Here is a 15,523-nt window from a genome sequence, read left to right as displayed (position 1 = left end):
CTTTATAGGTTGATTTTTCTCAGATGTTTGTTATAGTCATAGAAAACTGACCAATACTACTTCTCACCAGATTAGACCACCACCAGGTTAAACTTTCAGGACCAATTTTGTTCTATGCTTTGGATAGTAATCCTCAAATGGTTCTTTAGACATCAGTGAATCCCCCCCTCAAACAATTCCTATACCCCTGTCCCACTTCTTTATGTTTCCCCATAAATATAATTATATATCACTATCTGACACATGTATCCATTTTTTAAACGTATTTATCTGGCTGTACCCAATAAAATCTAAACTTTTTGAGGCAGGGGTTTTATTCACTACTGTACTGATGAGCATACAGAACACTGTTTAACATAAAGTAGGTATTTATAAATAATGTTGAATGACTAAATGAAGTATAAATGAGTGTTCCTTCCTCTTACACAGATATCCAAAGGAAAAGAGTAGAATGTCTTCTAATTTTTATTGTAAATGTTGAGCAAAATGTACCTTATAATTTTCTTCTTCTATTTCTAACATTAAATACTCTACAGCAGTCAACAGATTACCATGGGAAATTTTAAGTTTGTGGGCCATCACTCAAGAGCATGACCACTGGTCTTAAGGAAATTAGGTAAAATCCACCACTACTTCTAGAAAAGCATATGCCATATTTATTCAGTCAGCCAATATTTTGAGTGCCTTGTGCCAGACACTGTTCTAGGCAATGAGGATAAATCAGTGAAAAAACACATGATCCCTGCTTCCAAGGAGCTTAGCATTCATTAGAAAGTGATAAAGAAGTCTGGAAAGGGTTGTAGAGTGTTAAGGAATGCCATTTAGATAGGATGGTTTCTGACAAATCAATGTCAAGCAAAGGTCCAAATAGAGAGAAGAACAGCATGTGCTACCTTCCTGACTTGGGAACCAACTTGGTATGTCCCAGAAGAGGAAGAAAGCAAAGCAATGGTGGCTGCCTGGAAGGAGACCAGGGTGAGTAGAGGAGGTAGATTGAAAAGGTACTCTGGGACTGTTCATGGAGCACCACGAAGCACAGGGAAAGAAGCATGCATTTTATCCTAAATGTGGAGAGAAACTTGGGTGAGTTTTGAACAAGTGGTCTGTAATACAAGGCTTGTAAACATTACTTAGGTTGTTGTGCAAAGTAAACACGGGGGAGGGGACAGCAGGAATGGAAGCTGGGGAGCATCAGAAAGGCTCCTGCTATACTTCTAGAGAAAGCCGGCTGTGGATTGAAACAGGGTGGTAACAGTTCAGGACTGATTTTGAAGACGATGACAGAACTTGCTAACAGATTGAGTAGGGGATATGAGGGAAAGGAGAGGAATCAGAGGTTTTCCTTAGTCTTTGGCCATTTTCTGAGATAAGGAAGATGAGATTAAGTAATAGTGAGTGTGTGAGTTTTGGGCGGGAAACAAGAATTCTGTTTTAGCAATGGTAAACTGGAGATGGCCTCGAGTGCAAGGGGGTAGTCTGTTAGATGCAATCTGATATGCATGTCTGAAAGTGGGAAGAGAGATCAGGGCCAGAAATAGAAAATGTGGGTGTCAGCAGAATAGAGATGATATTTTAAGTCTTCTTACAGGTTAAGTTCTACTATCTGTCTAGGTCAAGATCACCTAGAGAAGTTTTGCACTTTGCTGTTCTTCAACATTCAAAGGACAGGAGAGGGTCAGCTTCTCTAATCAAGTTATTTCATCATGAATGATGTTTATTGTTTGACTTAGCAAATGTTTCTTGAGAGCCTACCAAAGTAATATGTTTTTCAAATTTTAGAGGTAACATACCATCTCCTCATTTGTAGAGTGCCTCTGTTGGTCTCCTGGAGGGTACTCTCTTGCCAGTTCTCAGTCCAATAGCAGGCCTGAAGTTTTGTTTCAAGATGGAGTAAATTTCCTTTACAGGCAAGTCGGCTATTGGCTGCTCTTCAGCAAATTCTTCCAATATAGATTTGTTTTTCAGTAAGGACACCAACAGTTTTACCTCTTTCTCTCAATTGCTCTAAACTCCATTTAGGAACAAAGAAATCTTAATAGTATTCAGAATAAAGGAGGCACTCAAAAAAAAAAAAAAAAAGTAGCATGCCTTTCTCTAGCCCAGATACTTTCCACTTGTGGAAATAAGAAAATAAAATCTGTTGGGTGCAGTGGGGTGCACACCTGTAATTCCAGGAGCTAGAGAGACTAAGGAAGGAGAATTGGAAGTTTGAGACCATACTCAGCAACTTATTGAGGCCCTAAGAAACTTAGCAGGACCCTGTCTCAAAATTAAAAGGTCTGAGGATATGGTTCAGTGGTTAAGCACCCTGGGTACAATAAAATCCCTGGTACAAAAAAATAAAAATAAAAAATAATATCTTAGTATTATTAAAATAATACCTTTGACCTTGCAGACACCTGAAAAAGACTTAAGTACCCGAGGATTCCTGAGCTATACTTTTGAGAACCATGAGTTTAGACTACTAATAAAGACCATGTTTTTTAGTCAGTTTGCATTGCGGTGGCCAAAACACCTGACAAGAACAACCTGAGGAGGAAAAGTTTATTTTGGCTCAGTTTCAGAGGTTCAGTGCATGGTCAGTTGACTCCATAGCTCTGGATATGAGGCAAGGCATAACATCATGGTGGAGGAAAGAAGCTCAGGACACGGCTGCTGGGAAGCAGATAGAGATCTCCACTTACCAGGGACAAAATATAAACTGCAAAGGTACACTACCAGTAACCTACTTCCTCCAGCAACATTCTACCTGCCTATAGTTACCACTCAATTAATCCACACCAATGGATTAATCCACTGATTATGCCAAGGCTCTCATAATTCAATCATTTCACCTCTGAACATTCTTTCATTCTCTCACATATGAATTTTGGGGGACACCTCATGTCCAAACTGTAACACTATGTATTTACATATCAATTTCCTAGCATTCAAATTAGGTCTTTTCTTATTCTATATCCTTTCACCATAAAGTTAAGTTGCTGTTTAAGTCTGTTTAGTTAAAAAGGGCAAAGAGGTTTTTTTTCTAATGGTCTAGGATTATTGCTTATAAGCCTGATACCATGAAAGTTGTTCATGGGGATTACATGTGTTAGACTCTGTATTGTAGAAAGCCATGCATATTCATGTAAACTCATATATTGTCTTGGAGGCAGATTTTTTCCTCCACAATCAAGCTTGTGACAACTAACATACTAGCTATGACTTAATTCTTCTAGTTCCAAATAATTCAACCAGAATAAAAGATTATGCTTTTTCTCTTAGAGTTAGCAACACTAAAGGCATTCCTCTTTGTAAAAGTATTTTTTGAGTAAAACAAATACATGCCCGGGTGCGGTGGCGCATGCCTGTAATCCCAGTGGCTGAGGAGGCTGAGCAGGAAGATTGCAGGTTCAAAGCCAGCCTCAGAAAATTAGTGAGGTGCTAAGCAACTCAGAGAGACCCTGTCTCTAAATAAAATACAAAAAGGGCTCAGTGGTTCAGTGCCTCTGGGTCCAATCTCTGATTACCACCCCTGAAAAAACACACGATTGTTAAAGAATAATTTTAAGACACACTGCAGCCTCTTGGCTTTCTATGTCACACTGCATCACTTCCCTACACCACTTACTAAGAGCTCTGACCAAACAGAAGTCACAGTCACATCAAAAAAGCTAAATCTCCAGTGTGGTTCATTCTTTAGTTTCTCAACTAAAAACAGTACTGATTGTGTTAAATTATATACACACACTTCCCCCCCCCCAAGAACTGAAAAAATATTATCTGTTGCCTGCCTTGACTAAGAAACAAGTCAATATTTATAACAATACCAAAATAACTGTCATTTACCATTCCTCTTCCTGCAAAATAATACCACTACCCTGTGCCACTCCCCTCCACCCAAACTTCCTCCACACTTTTATTATTGCTTCTCAGGGCTATTATGTGACATTGATCATCAGAATCATTTTTATTTACTTCAATTTTACACATGAAATGTTTGCAAAAGGCAACAGAAATTGGTAAGATAAAGAGCTCTGAAGTTTTTGTGGTCTATCACAATTATGTGAAACAACTTTGTCTAAAAAAAATGTGGTCCTAAGGTCATCAGCATCACCTTAGTCTGTTGAGAATCCAGATTCCAGGACCCAGAATGAATGAGTCAGCCTGCAGGTTAGGCCTGGGATTCTGTGTAGGCACAAGAAACTGAGAGTCTGATCTATGGTGGATCTTATACCAACCAGCCTAGTTTACTTATGCTTTTGTCTTCAGACAGATTAACTTTAAACTATCTCAGGGTAATACTTAGTGTGTTAATCAGCTTTCCATTGCTGTGCTCAAAATATCTGACAAGAACAACTTAAAGGAAAATAAGTTTATTTTGCTCACAGTTGCAGAGTTTCAATTCATGGTTGACTGACTGCATTGCTCTGGGCCCAAGATAAGGCAGAACATCATGGTGGAAGGGAATAGTGGTAGAAAGCTGCTCATTTCATGGCAGCCAGGAAGGGGAAAGGGGGGGGGGGGGTGAGGAAGGAAGAAGGGAGGGAGGGAAGGAAGAAAGGAGGAAGGGAGAGGGGTTCCTCACAAGAAGCCAGGGACAAAATATAATTCCCAACGGCATGCCTCCAGTAACCTACTGCCTCCAACCACACTCTTTCTGCCTACAGCTAACACTCCATAGTCCGTAAATTATTAATCTATCAAATAGATTAATTTACTGATGAGATTACAGGTCTCATATCTAATCATTTTACCTGTGAACACTGCTACATTGGATATCATATTTTCAACACATGAGCTTTCAGGGAGACACTTTATACCCAAACCATAATATCTAGGAACCTGTTTTTGACCCCAGAAATTCTTTCTAAATCATCTTATAAATTCTTCCTATGAAGGGTAGGATTCTACTGTAACATCTTACTTTTTGGTTGAAAGTGTCTTTTCTCTGGATGAGCAAAGACACTTGGTTTGACCCAGGAGCTCCTCCCGCTCTCAGGAATCTCTTCTTTGAAATGGGTGAAAGCACATGACTGATTGGCACTGTTGAAATGCCTCTTTTGAACTCTCAGGAAGCTGACTTGATTGCTTCTTTCCACTAAACAGTTGGTTTCACGCTTTTCATTTATCTGCTCTAGGAGACGTTGTTTGCTTACTCCAGGTTTTTTCATTATTTTATTCGATCTGTTTATGGATGGCATTATAACAAATCAACGATCAAGTTATTCTTGCTGTCCTGCAAACAAATGAAAAAATACTATCAGTTGCCTGCCTGATCTAGAAGCCAGAATTCACAATTATATTTATGTTCCTCTTTCTCCTTCTGCAAAATATTCCTACCACCACCATCTCCCCAACCCCACACCTCATCCCAGTTTTTCCTATTGTCTCCTGAGGACTTTGTTTTTTAGGTTTTCTTCAGGGAGTAAAAGATCACAAAAAGGATATAGTAAAAGAATATATTTTATTTCTGAAAATATTATGCATTGGTTCTCACTTTTAGGAACATTTATTGTTTCTTTTTATTATAAAAATAATATATATTCATTGTAGAAAATTAAGGAAATACAGAAAAGTTTAAGGCAGAAAAGTTAAAGTTACTTTTTTTTGGTATCAGGAACTTATATTAATTAAGTTTGTAAATGGATTGATTACTTAGTCTTCTAAACTTGAGTTACTTGAATATTAATTTCAGAAAAAAAAGAGTTATCATTCTTTTTTAAACAGGATTTGTTTATTTATATTTTTTATTTTGACTTGAACCCAGGACTCTGCACATTTAGGTCAAGTGCTCTACCACTGAGCTACATCCTCAGCAAAGGCTTATCATTCTTAAACAAAAATAACTCAATTTATAAATAGAATAACAAAAATCATGCTGAAATCAAAAGTCTGCAAAAAGGTCAATTTTTAGCTTTCTAAAGTTAGCATTTATTTGAAATCCAAGTAGCTATAAAAGTCCTTTCTACACACAAAGACTATGCTCCGACATTTAAGACATTAACATTTTGTATACATGGATACAACTTAAGAAGACAGAGTGCCACATGGAAGTGGAAAGATTATGTTCTTCTCCCCTCCCCCGCCACCAAAACTGAACCCAGGGGCACTTAACCACTAAGCCACATCCCCACCCCTTTTTTATATTTTATTTAGAGACAGGGTCTCCCTGAGTTGCTTAGGGCCCACAAAATTGCTGAGGCTGGCTTTGAACTGCCTCAGTCTCCTGAGCCGTTAGGATTACAGGCCTATGCCACTGTGCGGGGCATGAACAGAATTTTCAGTGTAAGTGTCTGTGTTGAACCGTTTACACATACCTCCCAGGGAAAAGTGCCAAAAATGTGAGGAAATTTTTTTGTTTTCCAAATTTGTCAGTAAAGAGCTAACAAGAGAACAAGGAACTATCAGGCCTCAGACTACTGAAGTCAAGAACCAGAGAGGGCACACAGTCCCAGGTAGGTTAAAGGCATTTTTCCAGCCTTTATAAGAAGGGACACAAAACCAAGGCCCAAGTGGGGAGTCTAAAAAGAAGACTTTTTCTGGAAGTTGGGACCCAGAAGTTGGTCACCTCCTCAGGGTAAGGGTGAAAATAAACTCAGCACCAAGACCTGCTCAAAGTGGGAAAGGCCCCCAGGGAAAGATATTGTGCTACAGGATCCTTGCATTGTGCTCTGCCCAAATTCACAGTCAGGATGTTTACAAGAAATATCAAAATGAGAAGCCTGGTGGATACAAAAAATGTCAAGTTCAGATTTTAGCTGCAGGGGATCCAGACTGGAAACACTTTTTTGGTTTTTTTGTTTTGTTTTGTTTTGTTTTGTTTTTTTAAATAAAAAATATGAAATATGAAAGGAAAAGAAAAATTTCCCCTGAACTTCAGTATAATTTTTCCATTTCTGGCATGTGTCCTTTTCCCATTTTATATTTCAGTCTCCCTTGGGAAATCCTCAAGCTTAGAATCATATCTTTCACAATATTTATTTTAAAAAGTTATTTTTTTTAAAGTTATTTTTTAAATAAGTTATTTTAAAAAGTTATTGTATTTTATACCTTTATTTAATTTATTTGTATATTTTTATGTGTTGCTGAGAATCAAACCCAGTGCATCACACATGCTAGGCAAGCGCTCTACCACTGAGCCACAAACGCAACCCGTTTCACTATAACTTTTGGAATGTGAACTCAGTATAATGGAGGAAACCAATAATAAGCAGCTGACTTCTTAAAGATGTAAGTCCAGTAATATTTGTTTATAAATAATGATTTAAGTAGACATATTTAGATGTCAATTGAAGAAGTGAGTCTATTCCTTTTCTACATTGGATCTAGTGAGTTTAATTTCAAGGAAAACAAAATGTTTTACACACTCAACATTAAAGAATATATTGGCCTCCACAAAGCTAACTATGTCAGTTATGAATGAATTATCTGGTATAACGAAAATCAAGAATAATAGGAATGATGTAAAAATCTACAATTAATTAAAATATGTCGTTTTTATCATTAACATCAATTTCCTTTTACTAAAGATACTAGCTCATCAGAAATCAAACTTTTTAAATTCCATCTCCATTAATACTTTCACTGTCTGCTCTGGGGATGTGTAAACAAAAAAATGGGGATCTGACTAAAGGAAAGTAAAAAGAAAACAGGGTAATTATCTTTTATGTACTTTTGAGTTAATTTCTATTTTATTAAAAGCCCATCTTCTAGGTCTACTGCAAATGAAATGTAGATGTCTTAATTGAAAGTTCACTGACATTATCACAGAATTCAAACTTTTATTACAAATCATCTAAAAACTGGAGCTCAATAAAATTACTCAGCTCTAGAGTCTAGTGGTAAGGGCATGGATTTTGGAGTTACTTGGTTCAGATACTGTGTTACCTATCAACTTCTTTAGGCCTCAATTTCTTTATATATTCACTGGAGAAAATATCCAACTTATAAAGTATCATAAGGACTAAATGAGCTAAAATCTATGAAGAGCCTACTACGGCTATCCTCAATAAACAGTTACTTTATTATGTTAATTAGGCACTTTAAAAAATATTCGTCTAATTTATTAAATAAGTGATTTTTTTTGTCTCTATACTTAAATCTATTTATGTGTTGTGACAAGAAATTACTGCATAATTTGTGGGTCCCAGTTTAAATGGAAATGTGAGACCCCTTGTTAAAAAAACAACTGAAACTCGGTACAGTGGCACACACCTGTAATCCCAGGGTCTTGGGAGGTTGAAACAGGAGGATCATGAGTTTAAAGCCAGCCTCAGCAACATAGCCAAGGCCCTACGCAACTCAGAGAGACCCTGTCTTTAAATAAAATACAAAATAGGCTAGGGATGTGGCTCAGTGGTTGAGTACCCTGAGTTTAATACCCAGTGCCAAAAAACAAAAAACAAAAAACAACAACAAAAAAAAAAAAACAAAGAAACAAATAAAAATAAAAATAAAAAAAAAAACAACTGAGAATTCCATGGGGGTAACAGCAGAGCACTAAGCCAAGTGTGAGGCTCTGAATGACCACACAGGTTGCAAGGTCTATAAAACAGGTCAATTTCCATAGCTAATTCACCCATTTTTACAATCTCTTACATCAAGATAAATCATGTACATAAATTCACTTTGAAAAGGGATTTGAAAATATTAAGCATGTTTGTACAGTAGGCCTTAATTATTCATGGATTCCACATTTGCAAGTTTTCTTACTCACTGAAATTTGTTACCACAAATTAATACTTATGGCACTTTCACGGTCATTCAAGGACATGTACAGAACAGCAAAGAAATTTGGATCTCCTAATTCCCACATTCCCAGCAGAGGTCAAATAAGGCTACTCCCGCCTTCTTGTTGGAGCTCTCAGGTTTTAAACAAGTGTCCTTTTCCTGCTCTACTTACTGTCATATTTTTCACATTTTTTGTTAATTTCACTGTTTAAAATGGCACCTAAGTGTAGCACTGAAGTGTTCTCAAGTATTCCTAAGCACAAGAAGGCTGGCATGTGCCTGGTGGAGAAATGACTGTGTTAGATAAGCTTTGTGTAGGCATGAGTTATGGTGCTTTAGGCTGTGACTTCAATTAATCAATTGTTAATGAATCAACAATACATATTAAATTAAACAGAAATAGAAACCAGGCATGATTGTGCAAGCCTGCAGCTACTCAGAGGCCAACGCAGGAGATGGCTTGAGCCCAGAAGTTCTGGACCTGCCTGAGCAACAAAGCAAAAACCCCTTCCAACATTCCCCCTGACAATAAAAATAACCAAAACATACAATATTATATAGTGATTTGTTGACAAAAATGTTGTGATCAGAGGCTCATAGGAACCTAACCTTCCTAGGAACAATATTTTGGAATTTGCTAATTTTACTGTTCTCAGTGATTTTATAGACTATATCTACCACAATAATGAGAATTGATTGCATATATAGAGAAAATCTATTACCATTTCTACAGATGCATTATTATCAATTACCTTTTACATACAGCAATCTGATGCCTATTTGGAATCCATCAATGAGGATCAGCCCACTGGCATGTTACCGTGGTGATGGAATGTTCTCATCTATGCCATCTAACTTTGTTCTATTCCTAGAATCCTGGTTAAGAAAAATTTTAGAATAAAAGAGACTATTTACTTACCAGTCATGTGTCTTTGGATACATTACTTAATCTTGAAATATCAATTTCTTCATCTATAAAATGGGAATAAAGGTAATATTAATATTTAAGTTGGGTGTTTGTGTGATTGATCAAGGGGAGGCAGATTGGATTAAATAAGGCAGACAGGCAAAGCTCTGTGTGTTGTGTCTGCCATCAATTTGTTGCACATATTTCTTGAGCACCTATTCTGTGCGTGGTGCTATTGTGGGTATTAGGGACAAATACTTATTCCCATGGACAGTAGCTCTAATCTAAGGGTTCAGTGGAGATTCTCAATAAGAGGTAGCTAATTTTATTATATTAAAATCTCAAGCCAGGCATGGTAGTGTACCTGGAGCCCCAGCTACTCTGAAGTCAGGAGAATTGTTTGAGTTCAGGAGTTTGGGGCCAGCTTGGGAAACATAGTAAGACCCCATCTCAAAAAGAAAAAAAAAATTCCTATTTTACACAGGGAATTATTTATTAATTTCTGTTTTCTCTGAAGAGGAGGTCTCCAGTTTAAAAAAAAATGATCTTCAAAAATGCAAAAGTCATCATTTCTTTATAGGAAGTAATGATAGGGGAAAGAAAATTAGTATTGCAGAAAGCATTTCACAAGGCCAGAGAAATCGGTTTCCTAGAGAAGTACCTGATGGGTCAGCAGCAGCACACAAGGCCACCCTACTATGATGAGCCTGGGGCACAATAACTGGGAAGACCAAGGCAGGGCAGTTTCCAAAGAAAAGAGGGCATTTTTATTCATTTTTATATATACATTTTTTTGAGTTGTTGACAGACCTTTAGTTTATTCATCTATTTATATGCAGTGCTGAGAATCGAACCCAGTGCCTCACACATGCTAGGCAAGTGCTCCACCACTGAGCTACAACCCCAGCCCCTTATTTTGTTCTTAACAAGCTCCCCAGATAAATGCAAAAGGATTATCAAGAGACCTAATCTACAGGGTCTGACCCTGACACCTGGGGGACTGGTCATTCTCTTAATTTTAGTCACTGCCGCCTAAACACATTTACTGAGTTAGGTGCAAGCGATTCTGTATTACATGAACTGCTAAGTGAAAGACTTTTGTAGATACTGAGGCGGGTATAAAAGAAAATATAAGATTCAGTCCCTAGCTTCAAGAAACTCAGATTTAAATAAGGACTAAAACGGGTGAAGGAAGTCACAATGCCAGAAATTCATTAAGTGGTCTTGATAGTGCTTTCAGGATGAGAAGAGGTAGAGGCCTCCTGGACTCCAGATATAGAGAAAGACTAAGGAAGGAGGTCGGAATTGAGCTAACCTGGACCACAAAGTCCAGGGTAGGATGGGTAGGATATGGCTAAGCTGAGAGAAGATGGGTGAGTGTTCCTAACAGGTCACTCAAGGGAGACTGCAATATAAACATGCACATGGCATGCTGGAGCTATAAAGTGGCCCAGCGTGGTGTAGCTTCATCTCACCATCTCCCCGGCTGCAGCTGTTGTTGTCTCCAATGTGCACACTGAGCCACACCCAGCTCCTTCCACCAACCTGCCCAAAGGGGCAGTATATTAGCAATCTCATACTCTCAGGCCTCGAGATCAAGAACTAGTTCTGCTATGGTAGCTAATAAATGTCTACTATTTTAATCATACCATTCATGTACTGAATAGTTATTGAGCATTATTTTTCAGATATGATGCTAGGTGCAGGAGACACAAAGATGACTCAGGCAGTTGCTGCCCCAACTCATAGTTGTCTGGGAGACATATGCACACGATTAATGCACAAAAACAGTTTTGTAAATATAATGATGGGATAGGGCTGAAGAGAAACATACTCAAAATTAGTTTGCACTTATTTCCTCATGAGCCACATCAAGTCATTCTGGAAACAATTCAGAGTTTATAATATATCCACTCTCTTGTAATTGTTATACTCCTGGTCCCCACAAATTCTTGCTGGAATAACATTCAGTAAAACATAGGTAAATATACATTATGTTATGTGTTCATTCAACTCCAGGGCTGCCAAGTTCCCAAGCATACTGCTTACTGATCCCAACAGAGAGATTCTGGACATTTTATTACTTACTCCTTGGTGGTGGTGGGTCAGGATACAATGGTGGGCTGCACTGTGCCTACAAGCTGAAGGAATATATAGATAGGATGCATGCCCACTGTGTAGGTGGCTTTCTTCAGATGTTTGATGAGTACAGTCCTTTACTTTACAATCAAGGGCATTTGTTTAGATCCTCTTCCAAGGACTGGAGATAAGGGAAATGGCCAGCTCCCTCTCCCCATTTCCCTCTTTATCACATTCTTTTAGAGACCTTATCTCACTACAAAATTTCCTAGGCACTGATTAGTGTTTAACCCAACAATGTTATATTGCTTACCAATAGGTATTTTTCCCCTTTTTATTTTTTATTTAGAGACCGGTCTCACTAGGTTGCTTAGGGCCTTGCTAAGTTGCTGAAGTTGGCTTCAAACTTGTGATTCTCCAGTTTCAGCCTCCCTCCCGAGCTGCTGGGATTACAGGCATGCCCCACCTCACTCAGTCTCACCCACCTCACCTCATCTTACACAATAAAATATATTTTGATCATTCTACTTCTCCAGACAAGAAATTTCAAAGACTTCTTAATGTTTAAGAACATTAAGCTGAGGTTCTTTAACTTGAAATTCAAGGCCTCACATGATTTGGCCCCAGCCCACCCTGTTCTCATTGCAGCCATACCAGTTCACCTCTCCCACGCCATTGCCATTCTTACCTGGATGCCTTTTCTCACCATCTGGAGTGTCCACCTCCTCCTCTCCAACAAGTGAACCTATTTTGTTTTGCTTCCCATGACCCATGACTTCACTGGTTGGTCTAGCCCAAGATAAAATAGTGAAGTAGGTATGTCCATTACTGACTACTTCGTTACAACTCAGTCTCCAACTCCACCTCCGCCACCACACTCCCTCCCTGCCAAAGCTGCAGGGACCTTCCTTGAGCCACAATCTTCACCACAAAAAGAATCTACACACTGGGAAGGCTGTATGAAAGTGTGTGTGTGAATGAATCCCTATGGGTTTACCATGACTTGCTTATCGACTTATAACTGCTCACTCCACTCTCTACCTTCATTTCAGACCTGCTACCTCACTTATTTGCTTCCTGGGCCTCATGTTCTCTGCTTTGTCTAGGTCTCTTTGGATCAGAAGCTTGACTTCCAGTGGCCTGGCTCCATCTGGCACTTCTCTAGATAGTTTCCAGGAGCTATTTGTTCTCTCAACTGGAAGCAGACACGCCTCTGGAGTAAATGCTCCACACTGGCCAGGAGGAGGGAGGGAGACTGAAGGTCTATTTTTGGCACAATCTCTTCCTCACTACTTCAGTAAATGAATTCTAAAGTTGTAAAGCATCAGGAAACGAGGTTGCACAATCTTTTTAGTACCACTCTGGCAATGAAGATATTGCTTTAGATGGGAGGGGTGAGCAGAGGCAAATTTGCTGTGGAGTTAATAAAACTTAAATTTCAGGTGCCTTTGGAAGTCTTGCATATATCATTTTGTATTTTAATTTTGTTGTCAGTTTCTGAAAGAAATCCCCCCAGGATAATTTAAAAACCTGGCCCAGCCCCAGGGCTGGGAATAAAGAGGGATAATGCAAGTTTCAATCAATTCCGGTGAGGTAATTAAATTGAAAGTGAAAGTAAGAAAAAGTGTGGGTTTTTAAGTTGCTAGAACTTTAAGAAAGGGCTTTTTGTGCTAACCTGACTTGGGAGGAATCAACTTGGAAATACAATGCTAAGGTCCCTTTGGTCACACACTTAAACAGAGATAGCAAATCATTTCCCTTACTTGGATAAGTAGCTTTACAAGAAAATCAATATTATAATAATAACATTATTATACTTTTGATTATTTTTGTAATCATCATACTAATCTGTGTTTACTTTGTTATCTAAGATGTTTGAACATTTTAGAGACCCTTGGTGTACTGGAGAATCTGACTTGACTTTTAATTTTAAATTATATTTAATTTCACTTGTAGTTTTTATTTGGAAGCTCTGAAAGAGTTTGCTCATGAACAGCACCTTCTTGTTTTAGAGAAACTTGTTTCAATCTAAAAGTTTTGACTTATTAAATTTGTAAGTAGTGTCTTAAGTACTTTGGATGATGTGTTAGCTTTCCATTGTTGCAACAAAGTGCCTGGGAAAATCAACTTAGATGGAAGGTTTATTTTAGCTCACTGTTTCAGAGGTTTCCATCCATGGTCACTTGGCCCCATTGCTTTGAGCCTGTGGTGAGGCAGAACATCATGGCAGAAGGGTGTGGCGAGGTAAAGCTGCTCCTGGCATCCAGGAAGCAAAGGGAGAGAGGAGGGGGTTAGGGTCCCAAAATCCACTTTAAGGGCACACCTTGGATGACCTAACTTCCTTCCACTAAACCCCACCTCCTAAAGATTCCACACCCTCCCAACAAGACCATCTGCTAGGGACCAAGTCTTCAACCTATGAACCTTTGGGGGGGACATTTAAGATCCAATCCGTAACAGATATTTGTTAACATGTTGGCAGTGTTGTACTTGTAAATGTAGCATTTGCCTATTTCCATTGTATACATACTCTTATTTATCATAGATGATTTTAAGCTACCAATGGTGATGTCACTGAGGTTGGGAAGAGGTACACTCGATCAGCTCTCTCCAGCCTGTGTGAGCTGACCCAGCATACCACTACTTGTAAGTCTGCCTTGTTATAAATCAGAGGCTATATTTCAGAATCACCAGGGGAAAATAAAACTTAAATGATATTAATATGTCATTTGAAATCAGTGATGATCTCAGGGCTGGAAAATATTTTGTGAATTTCCCAGGAAAGTTAAATAAGTGTGAAGTTGTTGCAGGTAACAGACTGGTCGAGAAGCAGCACTCAGAGAGGAGAACTTTATTTTACGCCAGCAGGCCCAGAGGAAAACAAAAACTCCAAATTCTGAGCCCTGATCCATAGTTTCTCACAATATTTATATGTTATTTGAAGTCATCTTGGACCCATCCCATCATTGGTGCTTTTTTCTCTTTTTTAAAAAATTCCTAGTCTACGTGACTGAAGACCTTGTGCAGAGTCTCTAACATAAAGCATGCTCACAGAACAGACAGGAAGAAACAGTTCTTTTCACAGACATCTATTATATTTCAGGAAGAAGTAGTCAGACTACTAGGGCAGTTATTGACAATGCAAAAGGTAGGGACCCATGGTTAATTAGGCTTCCTGGAGAAAGGCTAAGAGTCCAGGCACTGGACTCTTACCATAATGTTCTTGTAATTTCATTTCACAAACAGGTTTGGTTTTGCCATCACAAAGTAATCAGCCCCTCTGCAATGTAAAGATATACAAATATGGCAGAACAATCCATTCTTGTGCATCAGTGTGGTTCCATTGTGCTGACAACTTGTTGACAAGCATCAGAGACCAAGAGGAAAACAAAACAAAACAAAACAAAACAAAAACAAAAACAAACAAAAAACACACACAAAGGAGGGAAAATCCTGGGGCTTTTTTCCCCCCAGGAAGGCAAAAGATGCCTACAAATAAAATGTCTCAACATGGAGAAGCAGCACACGTGGGAGGATTCTGATTTCCAGCATTCTCCTTCACCCCTCCATTCCCAACCTAATCTTTTCACAAACAGCACAGCCTCTGCAGCTTGGGAGGACAGAGTGTGGTGGTTAGTGGTGCAAAATGAAGGCAGCCTTCCAAAATCTACCCACCTCCCCGTGTAGCATTGTGGATTGTATGTATGATAGTATTATTCTGGTATGCATCTCATCCTCTGAAGCTCTTACACTGTAGGAAACCTTTGCTCCTGAACAGCCACATCACTCCTAATGGCATCGTGAACCTTGGCTCCTAGATATTCA

At 38.6% G+C, this 15,523-nt stretch overlaps 1 long non-coding RNA gene across 1 annotated transcript; it reads left to right on the top strand.

Moving 5' to 3' along the window:
• The first annotated feature begins 327 nt into the window (after window positions 1–327).
• On the top strand, window positions 328–14,094 carry LOC306641863. The gene is made up of 3 exons (XR_013758322.1): window positions 328–616; window positions 1,808–1,907; window positions 12,805–14,094. It is a non-coding gene; the product is annotated as an uncharacterized lncRNA (long non-coding RNA).
• Window positions 14,095–15,523: the final 1,429 nt, after the last annotated feature.

Source organism: Sciurus vulgaris (assembly GCF_902686455.1).
Source record: "Sciurus vulgaris genome assembly, chromosome: 12".
Taxonomy (NCBI): domain Eukaryota; kingdom Metazoa; phylum Chordata; class Mammalia; order Rodentia; family Sciuridae; genus Sciurus; species Sciurus vulgaris.
The sequence above is the reverse complement of the archived record's forward strand: the minus strand, read 5'-3'. Positions and strand labels throughout refer to the sequence as shown.